The sequence below is a fragment of the Perognathus longimembris genome, chromosome 5 (genome assembly GCF_023159225.1).
Source record: "Perognathus longimembris pacificus isolate PPM17 chromosome 5, ASM2315922v1, whole genome shotgun sequence".
In the NCBI taxonomy this organism is placed as follows: Eukaryota; Metazoa; Chordata; class Mammalia; order Rodentia; family Heteromyidae; genus Perognathus; species Perognathus longimembris.
In genome coordinates this window covers 59,115,499-59,130,228 of record NC_063165.1, presented here as the reverse complement: position 1 = coordinate 59,130,228, position 14,730 = coordinate 59,115,499, and the positions used below count along the sequence as shown (strand labels likewise).

General features: G+C 43.5%; 1 long non-coding RNA gene across 4 annotated transcripts in view; it reads left to right on the top strand.

The window, feature by feature from the left end:
* Nucleotides 1-2,126: 2,126 nt before the first annotated feature.
* The window catches only part of LOC125351887, a 56,786-nt gene continuing 44,182 nt past the window's right edge, over nucleotides 2,127-14,730 (top strand). For 2 of the 4 annotated variants that reach the window (XR_007211044.1, XR_007211047.1), the window contains exon 1: nucleotides 6,984-7,427. This is a non-coding gene — a long non-coding RNA (uncharacterized LOC125351887). Of the gene's footprint in view, nucleotides 2,260-6,983; nucleotides 7,428-14,730 lie in introns of those variants that run through there. The other 2 variants (XR_007211046.1, XR_007211045.1) reach the window with 2 other exon arrangements.

Sequence of the window (14,730 nt, the reverse complement as noted above, 5' to 3'; positions counted from 1 at the left end):
AAGGCAAGGGTTTATTTAACGAGCTGCCAACTCGGGCCTCGTCCTACCCACCGACATAGCAGAGGTTAGGAGGAAGCCTCGAGCTGTGATTACACAGGGCTTATAAAGGCAAAGAACAAGGTTACAACAATCAGCTGTGCAAGCAAGATTAGAACACAGGTACAAATCTGATTGGCTCAGGGTTCGATTCTAAAATGGGGTTCACGTGGTGGGGCCTGACTTCAAAGTCTGGCACCTCAGTAGCTGTGTGATCAAAGGCAGTCAGTTTCCAGATTTACCTCATGTCACTCATATATGGAATGAGAAGTTGATGACATAAAAGCTGTCTTCAGACCTAGTATAAAGTGAGTCACTAATTCCCTGCTTAGTGTTGAGCATGTATCCATCTATTCATTTATCCATCCATCTATCCATCCTTGCCATAAATGCTTACTGGACAATGCCATGTGATTTGAGCCTGTGTACTCTAATACTGTTGTCAAGTACTACTATGTTTCTAAGCACTTGGTGGCTTCTGACCTTTCCTTCCTTCTCACCCTTCTCATCTTTAGCCAGTCCTTGATGCTGGCTTTTTCTCCAGGTCTGTCACTGGCTCATCCTACCCGACCCATACCCTTCCCACTGCCCTTCTAGCCTTGCCAGTTCTTACTTGAGCTACTGCAGAAATTCCTAGGCCATCTCCCAGCCTCCATACTCCTGTTTTGTAATCCACCACATGCATGATGGCTTTTTAATTTTCATCAGTATTTTCTACAGGTTTGCCAAATACCAGACCCTAGGCCTGGACCATAAAGAGTTCATAATCTGGAAGACAGACACATGGCATGGTTTCCTCTGTTCCCTTAGTTGTCGCCTCCTTCCTGCTTCTAGCTTCTTATACATCATGACCTTTATGATGTTTTTGTCTGCTTCTTCTCCTCCTTTCTGTCTGACAGTACTGGAGTTTGAAATCAGGGCCTTGTGCTTTAGGCAGGCATTCTCCTGCTGAGTCAAGCCCCCGACCTCGACTTGACCGGACTGGGCCACTCCGTGACTGGGATCTGACAAATTCAAGCCTCAGAGGCTCCATATGAGCCCTCAGGAGAAATCTTGACCTTTGTAAAAGCACTTACAGTCCTTAAGAGATGGATACTATCTTTCCAATTAACTCTGCTAATAAATGGGTATTCTCATTCCCACATCTTCCTCTCAGCCTCTCACTCCTCGTCTTATCTAAAATCTTCCCCCTGGCCACATAACAGCTTGACCTAATGCAGTGCTCTCACTTCCACTGCCTCAGAGGTTAAGCCATTCTTTCTGGGAAGGCCACAAAACACTGCTTCTCATCCCCAGGCTGTAGGGCTGGCCTGGAGGGCTCTATCCTCTCTTCAAGGTCTAGTTCAAATTCTATCTTTTCTAATAACTTTTGCAGACAATCGGATCTAACTACTCAGAACCAACTGTCCCTTGTTCTCTAATTCTTCTTATAGAAAATGTCCTAAAAATGAGTTATGGTCTTCTTCACAGAGGTTTTGAGCCTTTCTGTCTTCCTGTGATACGATGGTCTCAGAAATACATCAGCCAGATGCAGGGGCTGATGCTTGTAATCCTAGTTACTCAGGAGGCTGAGATCAGGAGGATCAAAGTTTAAGGCCAGCCTGGATTTTGTTGTCAGCAAGGAGGGAGACCCAGGAGAGGGAGGACAGATGAACAGGGAGAAGAAGGGTAGGCAAATACTGTCATAATATTTAATGCACATATTTGAAAATGGAACCAGGTAACTTGAAGGGATGGGTAGGGTTGGGAGAGATGGGGGAGAACAATAGAAGGGGTGATATTAATCAAAATGCATTGTACTTATAAACTGAAATATTGAAACCCCTTTGTACAACTCCTTAAAGTTATATTGTTGTTAATTTTAAAAAGTCTCTCCACTCTATCTTAACCAATGAACAAGTTAGGCATGATAGCTCACACTTGTCCTCCCAGCTATGTAGAAAGCATAAGCAGGAAGATCATGGTCCAGGCTAGGAACAAGACCTTGTTCAGAGGCATAGCTCCAAGTGCAGGATACTTGCTTAGCAAGCATAGGTCCTAAGTTCAGACCTCAGTGCCCATGTCACTTGGATTTTTGAATCCTCTGAAGCTCAGTGATTAACAGTTGGACTAACCCTCCACTGAGATGTTATTGAAGACATTAAATATGGTAGTTCCTGCTCAAAGCACACTGTGAAACTGGGCTCATGGAGCACCTATGTGAATTACTCAAGGCACCAGCAGGTAAGACAACCTAGATTTCAATAAGGTAACCTCTTAACAGCCAGATGATACTGCTTCCCCACATGGGGTCACAACACTTGCTGGGAGATTTCCAAAGGAGTTGGCATCTGATTTTGTCCCTGAAGATTACAAAGGAATTTGAGGGAGAAACAAAGGAAGGGTCATCATCTAGTGATAGAAAACAATTGGAGCTAAGTCTCCTATAAAATGAATTAGGATATTCCCCAGGAGATGAGAGCCAGACTGAAAGCAACGGATGGAAGTATATCTCTTGCTATTGTTCAAGGGTGAATGTTACAGTCCTTACAAGGATCTAATTCAGACACATGCTGGAGAAAGACTTTGCAGTAGCTGGGCACTCATGACTATGGCTCATTCTTGTAATCCTAGCAACTCAAAAGACTGAGATCTGAGGATCATGGTTCAAAAACAGACCAGGCATAAAAATTAAAGACTCTGATATCCAGTTAACCAGCAGAAAGCCAGAAGTAGAGGCATGACTTCAGTGATAGAGTGCCAGTCTTAAATGAAAAAGGTAAGGGATAGCATCCATGTCCTGAGTTCAAGATCTAGAACCAGCGCGCGCGCGCGCGCGCGCACACACACACACACACACACACACACACACACAATTTTTGTAGGAACATAATGACTACTCCCTGGGCATTTTCTGTGTTCATGTCATTTAAAACTCAGTCTTGGCTAGGAATGCTGAGCCTTTATGAAGGCTTAGGAAGCCCAAATCTAAAGTTTTAGACCCTGAAAGTGAAACTTTCAGTCCTTAGAAAGTCCTTAGAAACTACTTTCATTGACTGAGAAAAAATAAAGCCAACAAGATAAGCTTATGAAAACTAAAATAATAAGAAAACCAAATCTCCTTCAGTTCCAAGAAGCCTGGTTATTTTCAGTAACATGACTCTTGCAAGGGAACTTAAGGACTTCCATGATGTCAGTTTCATTTCCAGATGAGACCTTTCACCTTCTCCTTCCTTAAATTTCCCCCATTCCCCACCCCACACACCCTGCCCCATAGCTATGCTAAGGTCTGAAGATGCAGAGTCATCAGGCTTCTTTCTGTGTCATAATAGATTGTTTCTCATGCCATCATATTTTGTATTGGAATAAGCTATAAGAAAGTCTGTGTCACTGAGCATATTCAGATCATATTTGTTGAATCAGTGAGTTGGAAAATGGCTCAAAGCTGAGCTGGCAAGTAGAAGTTAGGCACGATGGAGTAGAGAATCCTTTCAACATGGAGCCAGAGTGTGGGCCTCTTCTTCTTCTACCAAGAGTTTGTCAGGTGGCCCTGAGCAGTCGCTTCTTTCTCTGGGCCTCAGTTTCTTTCCAGCTTTGACATATCTGGCAAATCTTCATTATGGTGGGAAAATAAGAACCTTTGCAGGCTTTTTTTATGTGTGATGGGTGATATGTGATGTGTGTGTTTGTGTGTGTATGTGTGTGTGTGTGTGTGTGTACATGTGTATGCATGACAGCACTAGGGCCTGAACTCAGGACCTGTGTGTTGTTCCTTAGCCTTTTCACTCAACATTGGCACTCTACCACTTAAGCCACAATTCCACCTCTAGCTTTAGGTGGTTAATTGGAGATAAGAATCATATGGACTTAGCCTGCCTGGGCTGGCTTTGACCTGTGACACTCATAACTCAGCCACCAGAGTAGCCAAAATGACATGCATGAGCCCCCAGTGCCCAGCTTACATATAGTTGGTATTAATAGGAGTTACTCAAAGAAATCTTCCTATCAGCATAGCAAGGAGGGGTAAAAGTTTGTCAGGCAAAGAGGTTCTCTGTACTCCTAATAGCCTTGGAATGGGAGTATGTCTCTGGGAACTAAGGAGAGTTAGAAGAGCTTTGGGTTTGGAGACAGAAAACAGCATCCCAGTCTCTATGCTATTGTTGATTGACTATGTGACCATCATCATCCAGATTTGGATGACCCTTAGGGACTTCATGAATCTAAAACATGCAATACCTCTCCTCCATAACTGTATTCCTACAATCCTTACTTGTGTTAATATACACATCAATTCAGGCTTGTTAGAAGACTAAAGACACTATAAGACACTAAAGACAAAAGACTAAAGGCACTATGTGAAAGACACTATAAGTTAAAAGGCACAGAATAAATGCATGTTATCCCTCTCCTTGCTTTTTTTTTTTTTTTTCTGGTGCCAAGGTTTAGACTCCATGCTTGCTCACTTATCTGGAACTCTAACACTGGAGTATACCAGCCGCCAAACCTTTTAGAGATGAAATCTCACAGACTTGTTCTGCTGGCTTTGAGCCATGATTCTCCAGATCTCAGCCTCCTAAGTAGTTAGAAGTACAGGCCCAAGCTATGTTATCACTCTATTTTTTTTTCTTTTTCCTGACTGAGCAAAGGAAAAGAACATTCATTCCTGGGTGTTTTTTCTGTCCAGCATGGAATGGCCGACAACACAGGTGCTATGACAGCAGTGATGAAAGCCAACAATGAACACTGTTAGGGAATATGGTCATCATGCCAGCTGGAGGACCTGACTCTGCTGGGCTCTGAATTAATCATCATTTCTCTTGCACATGTGAGCTCCTGTTCAAAGAAAGTCTCACCGTATTAGGCAAAGGCAAGAATTGGGCTATCCTACCTGAAAATAACTGGATCCTCTATTACATTTTTCTCCAACACACCAATAACACTGGATGTCTAGTGGTTCATGCCTTCAACAACTTCAATTTGCATAACTAAGGGAGGCTTCTGAAGGGCTGGCAGTTTCCTTAGTGTGAGTGTCACATGCTCTGGTGACAATAAGGTGGGTGGCCCTCCCCATGTCTGGAGTCAGGCTCAATCAATCTAGATCCATACTGTCCAGTTTGTGAACTAATATCTCAGAAAATAGGCAAGGCAGCAGGCTATCTCCACTAGCAGGTAGCTCAGAATCAAACTTAACTTTCTTTTCTTTTCTTTCTTTATCTCTGTTTTGAGTCTTAATCTATTAGTCTAAGCTAAAATCTTCCAGATCTTAAGAGTGTTGGAATTATAAACATATACCGCCACATCTGGGTAGACTAGAATTTTTTATTTAAAAAAACCCAAAAAACAGATCTTTCTAGGGCCACAGGTCAGGTTCAAGTTGAAGGAATAATATAATTAATGCTTGTAAATGGCTTTGTTTATGGGCCAGTTTTTCTTCCTTTGAGTGTCAAGGGCACTCATTACTGGGTGCTGGGTAGAGGTGGAAGAGATGAGGAAGGATGAAAGGGGTGTCATTGATCAAGATGCATTATCTTCTTCAGCTGATATGTTGAATTGAAACCCCTTTGTACAATTACTTAATGATAATAAGAAAATTTATGGATAAGAGAGATGCTCTTATGACATGGCATTGAATTCTATCTAAAGTTCATTGTAGCTACCTGTCCTACCTGCCTGATTTTATGTAGCCAAGATTGTACTAGCTCTGTGCATTAAAATGTGTATTTAATTCTGCACACTGTACAAAATCCAATAGGTATAGAAGAGCAGACAGTGAAAAGTCAGTCTCCCTCCCATTCCTTAGCTTTCTCCCAAATCGTAAATAAATCCTTCCCAAGAAGTCCTATGTCTACCATTATACATTTTTGGAGTGAACTAATAGTTCAAGTTTCGCATGAATGACAAAATTGCCTATAAGGAGGAAATGAATCCCTAATTCAATATATTTGTGCTGATAAAAGATACAATTATACTATCCAGGGGGCTGGTGGCTCCTGCCTGTAATTCTAGCTACTCAGAAGACTAAGAACTAAGAATTGAGGTTTAAAGCCAGACTGGGCAGAAAACTCCATGAAACTCTTATTTCCAACTAACCATCATAAAGCCAAAGAGACTAAGGGACTATGAGCCTAGGTCTTGAGTTTAAGATCATTACTGGTATGTGCCCATGTGTGTGTGCACACGTACACAAACACACACACAGAGAAAGAGAGAGAGAATTATACTGCCTTATCTGTCATTTACATAGTCAAAATCATCTATTCTTTCTAAAGAATGTTCCGAACTGACAGTAATAGTTGGAGATACACAACCAAGACACATTGCCTTAATAGGCTACCATCCCAAAGATTTCTCTAAGAGGTCTCAATACCCAAGTGGGTTTACAAAATTCTGAAGCATAAAGAGATCAGATTCTGTGGGTCCTAGGGTTGTAGTCACTAACAACATGCACCCAGAGCTAAGCCCTCTCAAAGACAAGTCTCCCCTTCTTCCAAGATCAGCCCTGGCAAGGACTTTTCCCTCTGATTCTGCCCAGGAATTTGTAGGAAGGGTGGTGATGGGAATTCCAGCTCAAGTAGGCCAGTTTAAAGAAAGTCTTTTGCTATAATACTTTGCTTAGAGAGCCATTCTATACTTAATCACATAGGATCCTCTTCAAATGTGTCTCCCCACAAAGTAGGAGAGCAGGACTCGGGATGTTTCTTGAGAGGCTGTGCTATGTGCTGTACACACAGGGTTTACACTGCCTCAAACCCTCCTGCTTGGTTTTTTTTTTTGGCCAGTCCTGGGCCTTGGACTCAGGGCCTGAGCACAGTCCCTGGCTTCTTCCCGCTCAAGGCTAGCACTCTGCCACTTGAGCCACAGCGCCGCTTCTGGCCGTTTTCTGTATATGTGGTGCTGGGGAATCGAACCTAGGGCCTCGTGTATCCGAGGCAGGCACTCTTGCCACTAGGCTATATCCCCAGCCCTCCTGCTTGGTTTTTGACGGTCCACCACCTCTCTGTGGGACTCCTCCTTGGCAGGAGGTTTCAAGAGTTTTTCAGGAACTGCTACAGTTTGGAAGTTTATTTGTCAGTGAAAGGAGCTTCTCCCTCTGCTCTCCCTCTCTCTCCTCCCAGTACCCATCTGATAAAGTTACAGATTCACAACAAGCTTCACCAGCCCCCCCCCCCCACACTGAATAACACATCGTCTGGCAACAGGAGGCGTTTGATTACATTTGGAAGGAATGCCTGCATCAACTCCAGTTGTCCCTGGATTGCAACTGATGGGCCTCACGTGCCTGCAGCCAACAGTTTGCCTTCACCCACTCCCCTCTCGGCAATGAACCTTTCACTGGGAAAACAAGAAACCTACGTGCCATCCTGAGTGAGAGACAAACAGGAGCTGTATCCCAGCATCATATCCCAGGGAGGGTAAGCAAGAACACACACTGTGGGATTTGCAACAGTAAATTATGTTTCTAGCATATCTGAAGAGAATCTCTTTCAACTACTATCACAACCATATTCAATTTCTCTCACAAATATCAACTTGTACCATACAAGCCACCATGTTGCTGTCTCCTTTAGCATTTTTTTTTTTTTTTGATGCTGGTACTGAGACTTAAATTCAGGACCTGGGTGCTTGTTTTTCTGTTTAAGACTGGTACTCTACCTATTTAGCCATAATTCCATTTCCACCTCCCCCTCCCCCTTGAGTGGCTAATTGGAGATAAGACTCTCACAGTCTTTTTTTTTTTTTTTTTAACCTAGGCTGACTTTGAGGCACGGATCTCAGTTCTCAGCCACCCCAGTAGCTGGGATTATAGGCATGATCCACTGGCACCCACTTCCTTTAGTAAAAATTTGTAACATCCTTCCCTCCATTCCTGCTTATTTATTCAGTCACTTTTCTGCAGGCAGAACTGTGCTTCCTCAAAGATGTCCATGTTCCACTCTCAAGTGCTGGGAACATGATATTTTACATGGCAAGGGAAAATAAAAGTTACAGATGGACTTAAGTTCATTGCAGCTCATTTTGAATAGGGAAGTTTATGGATGGTTTGTGTGGCCTCAATGAATTACTAAGATTCATAAATAGGGATGACCCAAATCACCCTTTGGCATGTTGAGAAAGATTCTGCTTCACATTGAAGGCTTTGAAGACAGGGGACGGAGGCCATGAGAATGTAATTCAGGTAGACTTTACAGTCTGTAAAAGAAAATGGCTTTTTCCTTACAGTTTCCTGAATTTTAGCCTGATGAGACTACTTCCAGACTTTGGACCTCCAGGTCTGTATGATAAGAAATTTATGTTGAGTTGGGTGTGAATGGCTCACATCTGTAATATTAATTACTCAAGAGGCTGGGTGCTGCAGTAGAGGTTAAAAGAGAGCCCTGGCAGAAAAATCCATGAGATATTGTCCCCAATTAACCAGTCAAAAGCCAGAAGTGGAGGTGTAGCTCAAGTGTAGATTGACAGCCTTGAGTGAAGAAGCCAAATGGAAACATGAGGTCCTGAGTTCAAGCCCCAGTACTGGCACAAAAATAATGAATGAATGAATGAATTTCTGTTGTAACAGCAGCAACAAGGAACTAATATGGTCTCTGGGGATCTTCTATGTGCCAGGCTTGATGCTTGGTGCCCAGGGGTCATTCCTGAAGCACATGTTTTATATGTACCCTCAGGGTCCAGTTGAAGAAACTGAAGCTGCTTTAAGGATTTAAGCAGAGGTTGTTGAGTGCAAGTTATTAGTTACATGGGTGATAAAAACTTGTAGAATCAGGGCTGGGAATATGGCCTAGTGGCATGAGTGCTTGCCTCATATACATGAAGCTCTGGGTTCCATTCCTCGGCACCACATATATACAAAAGGTCAGAAGTGGCGCTCTGGCTCAAGAGGCAGAGTGCTACCCTTGAGCAAAAAGAAGCCAGAAACAGTGCTCAGTTTCTGAGTCCAAGCCCCAGTACTGGTTAAAAAAAACAAACCAAAACTTGTAGAAACGAACTCAGACATTAGCAAGGGCAGAGATTATTGTTCTGGTGCTACCAGGCTAGATCAAGGGTCCATAATGTGAAGGTTGTGTTACTGGAGTCCAGAAGTCAATGGACAATGGTGGGTCTGTTCAACAAGAGTTGGAACCATGGAGGGATCATAGCCCCAGTAGAGAAGACTGTTGCTAGAAAGGGAAGAGAGATATACCGGTCTTCTTCCTCTCTCCTGTTCTCCAGCATCCTTCCAACACTTCCCCCTGGCTGCCTCACTGGAAGTCAGCTGATATGACAGCCTGTGTCTGCCATGCCCAGTAGAGCTGTGACAGGGCAATGAGTGGATTAGGCGATTTGGAGATGAATATGCAGGCCCATCTTTTCTACATCGATCACCAGGAATCTTGAAACATAATTGACTGCTTAAAATCAAAATTCTTCACAGTGGCTTCTAAAATCATCAACAGTCTGCCCCTTCTGCAATGTCTTCATACACCACCTCGCCCCCCCAAATGTCTTCCTCTCATTCACATACACAATACTGACTTTTTCTCTGTTCTCAACAGGCCTGACCAGTCTATTCTCATGGTTCTATACCTGTCATGGCCTCCAGGATTCTTGTTTCTGCCGTATCTGATGACTTGCCCTCATCTGGGTCTTAGCTTGTGTCACTTGGTCCAATCGCTTCTTTTTCCATCCAAATAGATGGTTCTCACGTGAAGCCTTCACAATTTCACTATTTGACTTCCTTCATATTATCTGAGGTGATCTTGGTTCTGTGTTTATTTGTTTAGCATAACTTTCCCTGGCCTGTGAGCTTTTTGAAGCAAGGATACTGTCTGCTTTCCTGCTATATCATTTTGTTAGCAGAGACTAGGTGTTTACTAAAATCTGTTTCTTCCTGGGAACAAAGCAGGTCTCGTTTCCTTTGTAGTTAGGTGTAACTGAGTTCTAGCTGATAGAACTTAAGTGGAAATATAAGGCACAGCTTCCAGGCTTGGCTGTGAAAAACTCCTATGCCCACTGCTACAAGTTTCCCCCTCCTGTCAGGTCATAGCAGGGCCCTAGGGAATGGTGGAGACACAAGATGAAAGAACTTGGGGCCCTCGAATGACTAAGTGCAAGAGAGTTGCCCCAGCAACCTACATTCCAGCCAGGACTGTTAGATGAATAAGAAATAAGTTCTACATTGACTCATTATATTACCCTGTCTAACTAAAACAATTCCCAGTGCCAAGATTAGTACCAGGTTCATAATTGGCCCTCAATGAGTAGTGAGTGAATGATTGAATATTAGCCACGCAGTAATAAGGTGTTCAATGATAGAATATCTTTTCCTACCCTCTCTGCTCACCAAGGAAGCACCCAAAGAGGGAAGGGTTATTTTAACCACTATATACCAAATGCCTTCCCTTGTTTCTGAATTTCAGTAGTTGTTGAACGGAGTGTCTAGGCAGTACAAAGGAAGTAACAACTGGCAAAGCCGGTTCTGAACTTACGTGTCTTTGTTGTTCTTGTTTGCGTGTATGTAGGTGGCATGTGTGTGCGTGCATGCGTGTGTGTGTGTGTGTTGCCATTACTGGGGCTTGAACTCAGGGCCTCACATTCTTGCTAGTCTCTCGCTCAAGGCTGGTCTTCTACCATTTGAACCACACACCCACTTCCAGCTTCTTTGTTGGTTAACTAGAGATAGGAGTCTTATGGATTTGTCTGCTTAGGCTGGCTTCAAACTCTGATCCTTAGTAGTCAGCCTCCTGAGCTAGGATTACAGGCATGAGACACTAGCAACCAGTTGTAAGTTGTTCTTAATAATGTGTCCTATATTGTTATCACTATCATTGTTTGTACAGCTTTGTAGAGTTTACAAAGGGCTCTTCACTCGATCCTTCTTTACAACAACTCTGAGAGGTAATTACTATTATGATTCCCATTTTACAGATATTGAGTCTAAATATCTTGCACAACAGTTAGCTAGTGTTCAAAGTGGGATTCATACCCTGTTCAACAATCGTTTTTGCATCCTTGCAATTGACTACCCCCTTCCCCCAACACACACACACACACACACACACACACACACACACACACACACACTCAGCTGAAGCTTCTGCATGTAGTAAGGGCTCAGGAAATAGAAGAACCCAAGTTGTGTAGGAACTAGAATTCCTTCCCTGAAGATTAATGGGAGGCCCAAGACAGCGCTGAGGCCAGCGAGGGCTGCCTGTGTTCTCAGCTGAGGTGTTTTAGCCAGACAACTGCTGCTGTCGCTGCGTGCCTTACTGCATGTTTCTGGGTGGTCTTCAAGAGTCTGAAGTCAGCATCATCGGAGTGAGTCCTTCCGGAACTCTCCCACTTGCTCAAGCTAACAGCCCTGGTGTTCTGAGCCTGCCCTTTTCCATACATTCTTTTCTCCTTGCCATGCCAAGATTTCAGCCAATGAATTCGAGTGGGTTCCAGGCCATTTAGCTCAGTCAGAGATTTGGGTGAAAGTTTCCTCCCACTCACTCCAGGCTTCAGATAACCCTTTAGGGTGTATTCAGCCTGTGTGAAGGAGAAAGGGGTGGAGGAAAGCTAAACTCATGGAGATTTTCAGGCACAGGACTGGAACAAAAGTTTCTGCAGCTGCCACGTTTACTCACATTGGTCTGACTGGATAAAGTATGCCGGTGACAGGTTGGTTGGAAAACTTAGGAGAGAAAGCCAACAGGGACATAACTTGTTTCAACAGAGAAGGCTAAGGCCCCTGGAGGGTAGCTGGCAGGCTGAGTTATTTGTCAGGGCAAATAAGGCCAGCACTGGTGTCTGAGGGTGCCCTCGGATGAAGAGAAAGGGCAAGATGAGATGGCCAGGTCTGTGCAGGGGCTCAGCCTTCCCCACCCTAGAGACTCTCCCCTTAGTGCCTGCCAGCTTTTCTCTGTAAATAAATCCTGTCGGCTCCTCCAGTGCAGGGTGTCCCACTACCAGTGCATCTGAGGTGGGGTGAAAGACAAATATGCCTTTTCATAATAGCTTTACACCTGGAGCAGTGGAGGACCGGTTTATTACCTTGGTAAACAAAAGTGAGAATTCAAGCAAAGTACAAACTTTGCCCAAGGCAATTCTGACAGTGCACCTTGTGTTTTTGAAGTGAACTCAGTCAGTTATGCTCAAGACATGAGGCAACAGCGGCCTACTCTTTTTTCTTTTCTTCTTTCTTTTTTTCTCTCTTGTCTGCCTTCCAAGGTTTGAAAGTTCGTGTGTGTGTGTGTGTGAGAGAGAGAGAGAGAGAGAGGGAGAGAGAGAGAGGAGGGAGAATGACAAGGATAGAGACACAAATACAAAGATACAGAGAGAGAGGGAAAAAAGAGAGACAAGGAGAACAAGAGGAAGAAAGGAGAGCAGGAGGGAATTTACTTTGGCTCTGGCTTTTGCCAGCATTTTGAAGTTGCACTGTTTAGCATTTTTAAAAAAGTGAGCCAATTTATCTTGTCTCCCAGAGAGAATGTACTGCTTACTGCTCCTAGTGACACTGAGTGTTTGTGGGAGACAGGGTAAACCAGTTTGGGAATCACACAGAGATCCAGGGTTTGCATTAAAATGTACGTAAACATTTAAAAATAATAAATGTTGATTCAGTGCCTATTTTATGCCAAGCACAGAACCCTAAACTTTCAACTGACTCTGTTTCATTTAGTCTTCACAACAACACGAGGCAGAGATATTGACCAAAATGTTCATGTTACATCACTGAAATGGAAGCCATGGCTACTGAAATGATTCAGGTCCCATAGGGTGCTAATTCAGGCCTTTTTGTGCTGTCCTGGGACTTTTACTTGAGGTCACACACCGTCTGGTGTCCTGTCACTTTGCTTCTTTCCTAAAACTCCTGTTCCTTCCCCATTTTTCTGCTTCCTCTCTATCTGTGCTTTGGTGAGCCTCTAGTAAAACGATTTCGTGTGTGTGTGTGTGTGTGTGTGTGTGTGTGTGTGTGTGTGTGTGCCAAGACTGTGGCTTAAATTCAGGGTCTGGCCCATCCCTTGGCTTCTTCACTCAAAGCTATTGCTTTACCACTTGAGCCATACCTCCACTTCCTACTTTTTGCTAGGTAATTGGAGATATGAGTTTCATGGACTTTTCTGCCTGGATTGGCCTTGATGCTCAGGTCTCATCCTCCTCAATAGCAAGGCATGAGCCATGAGTATTCAGTGGATTTTCCTACTCTCTACAGCCTCCTAGTCATCTGGACAGTCTCTCACCAGCCAGTGCCCTGTGCACTCAAGTGCAAAGGCTTTGAAGCAAGTGGGATGTATTTCCCTTCAACACACTTACCCACACCCACACCCACACGCTGGCCCCGCCTCACCAGCCTGGAAACAAAGGCAGTGAAAAGGAAGCAAGGGCACATCTCAACCTTAGCTAGTTATTCAAATTTCTCTTCATCCTTCCGTCCCTAGTGTGAATAAATCAGATAATCTTTAGCAAAAGCATCTAAACTTTTGTGAATCTCTTCCCAAACAAGCCTTTGAGCCTGAAGATCTTTGTCCATCTCTGCATATTTGTTCCTCAAGTGTTCAGCCAAAGCTTGCCTGTCTCTTGAGGCCAGTGACATTTTAACTCTTTCATCCACAGATTAATTCCCAAGTTTCTGAAATAAGAATAAACTCATTAGGCTTATTTTTGAAAGCAGTCTCAATGAATGTGTCAGCTTATGCCAGACTCCACAGATAAAAGATTCCTGGGGGAAATACATTAAACTGAAACTAGTGAAGGTGATGCCACGAACGCATTGTCAACTCAGCAGTTTTAGGGTATGTACCACTGCAGTGGCTGCTTGGGCTGTGCAGGATTTCAAGAGGAAGCCCAGTCTCCCTCTTCCAACTCCCCTTCCACCTTCAACCCCTACCACTGATGTATCTTTAATTGCAGTCCTCAAAGATTGCCTTTGGCTTTATTTATTGCAAGCTTTTTAAAAAATTATTGGAACACAAATACTTTTTGCAATGGAATGGGTTACAGTTGCAAATGGCTTAAATATGATTCTTGTGCTACAACTCCTAATGGAAAAGAAATAGGGATCTCTGGTCTGGGAGATGAGCTTGGTCAAGAATGCTTGCTTTGGAAAGTCTGCTCTGAAAATGCAGAGGAACCACTAGAGAAACAGTAGCCCTTAAATGACCAGGAAATCCCCCCTAGACCCATTCCCCCCTCTTGCTGATGCTTACAATAGAATAAGCTAGGCTAAAGTTAACACAGCCAGATAGCAACAGGCCTCCTCAAATCCTTGGCCAGGGCTCATAGCGTTCTTCAATGGTGTTTATCAGACCCAGAGATAAAGACTAAGACCCAGAGATAAAGACAAAAAAACTGGCCTTCCATCTTGGTATGAATCCACTTATCCTGGCTTTTCATCACTGCTTGTCAATAAAAATATCCATTGATGGAGTCCATGGAAAGAGCTGTTCTTCCTGAGCAAAATGGAAAGAGGAGACTCATCCCATTTAGTACATGCTTACTTGGTCATTGCTTTAGACCAGATAAGCCTGGCTTAAAAAGAAACTTATATCCCTTTCCAATTTACAATTTCATTCTTATTAGCTTATAAAATTCCCTTGCTGATGACTTTAAGGTGCCATGAGTCCCTGGCATTAAGAAGTGTACTTAGGCTGGGCACCAGTGGCTCATACCTATAATCCTAGCTACTCAGGAGGCTGAGATCTGAGAATAGTGATTTGAAGCCAGCATGAGCAGGAAAGTATGTGAGATTCATAT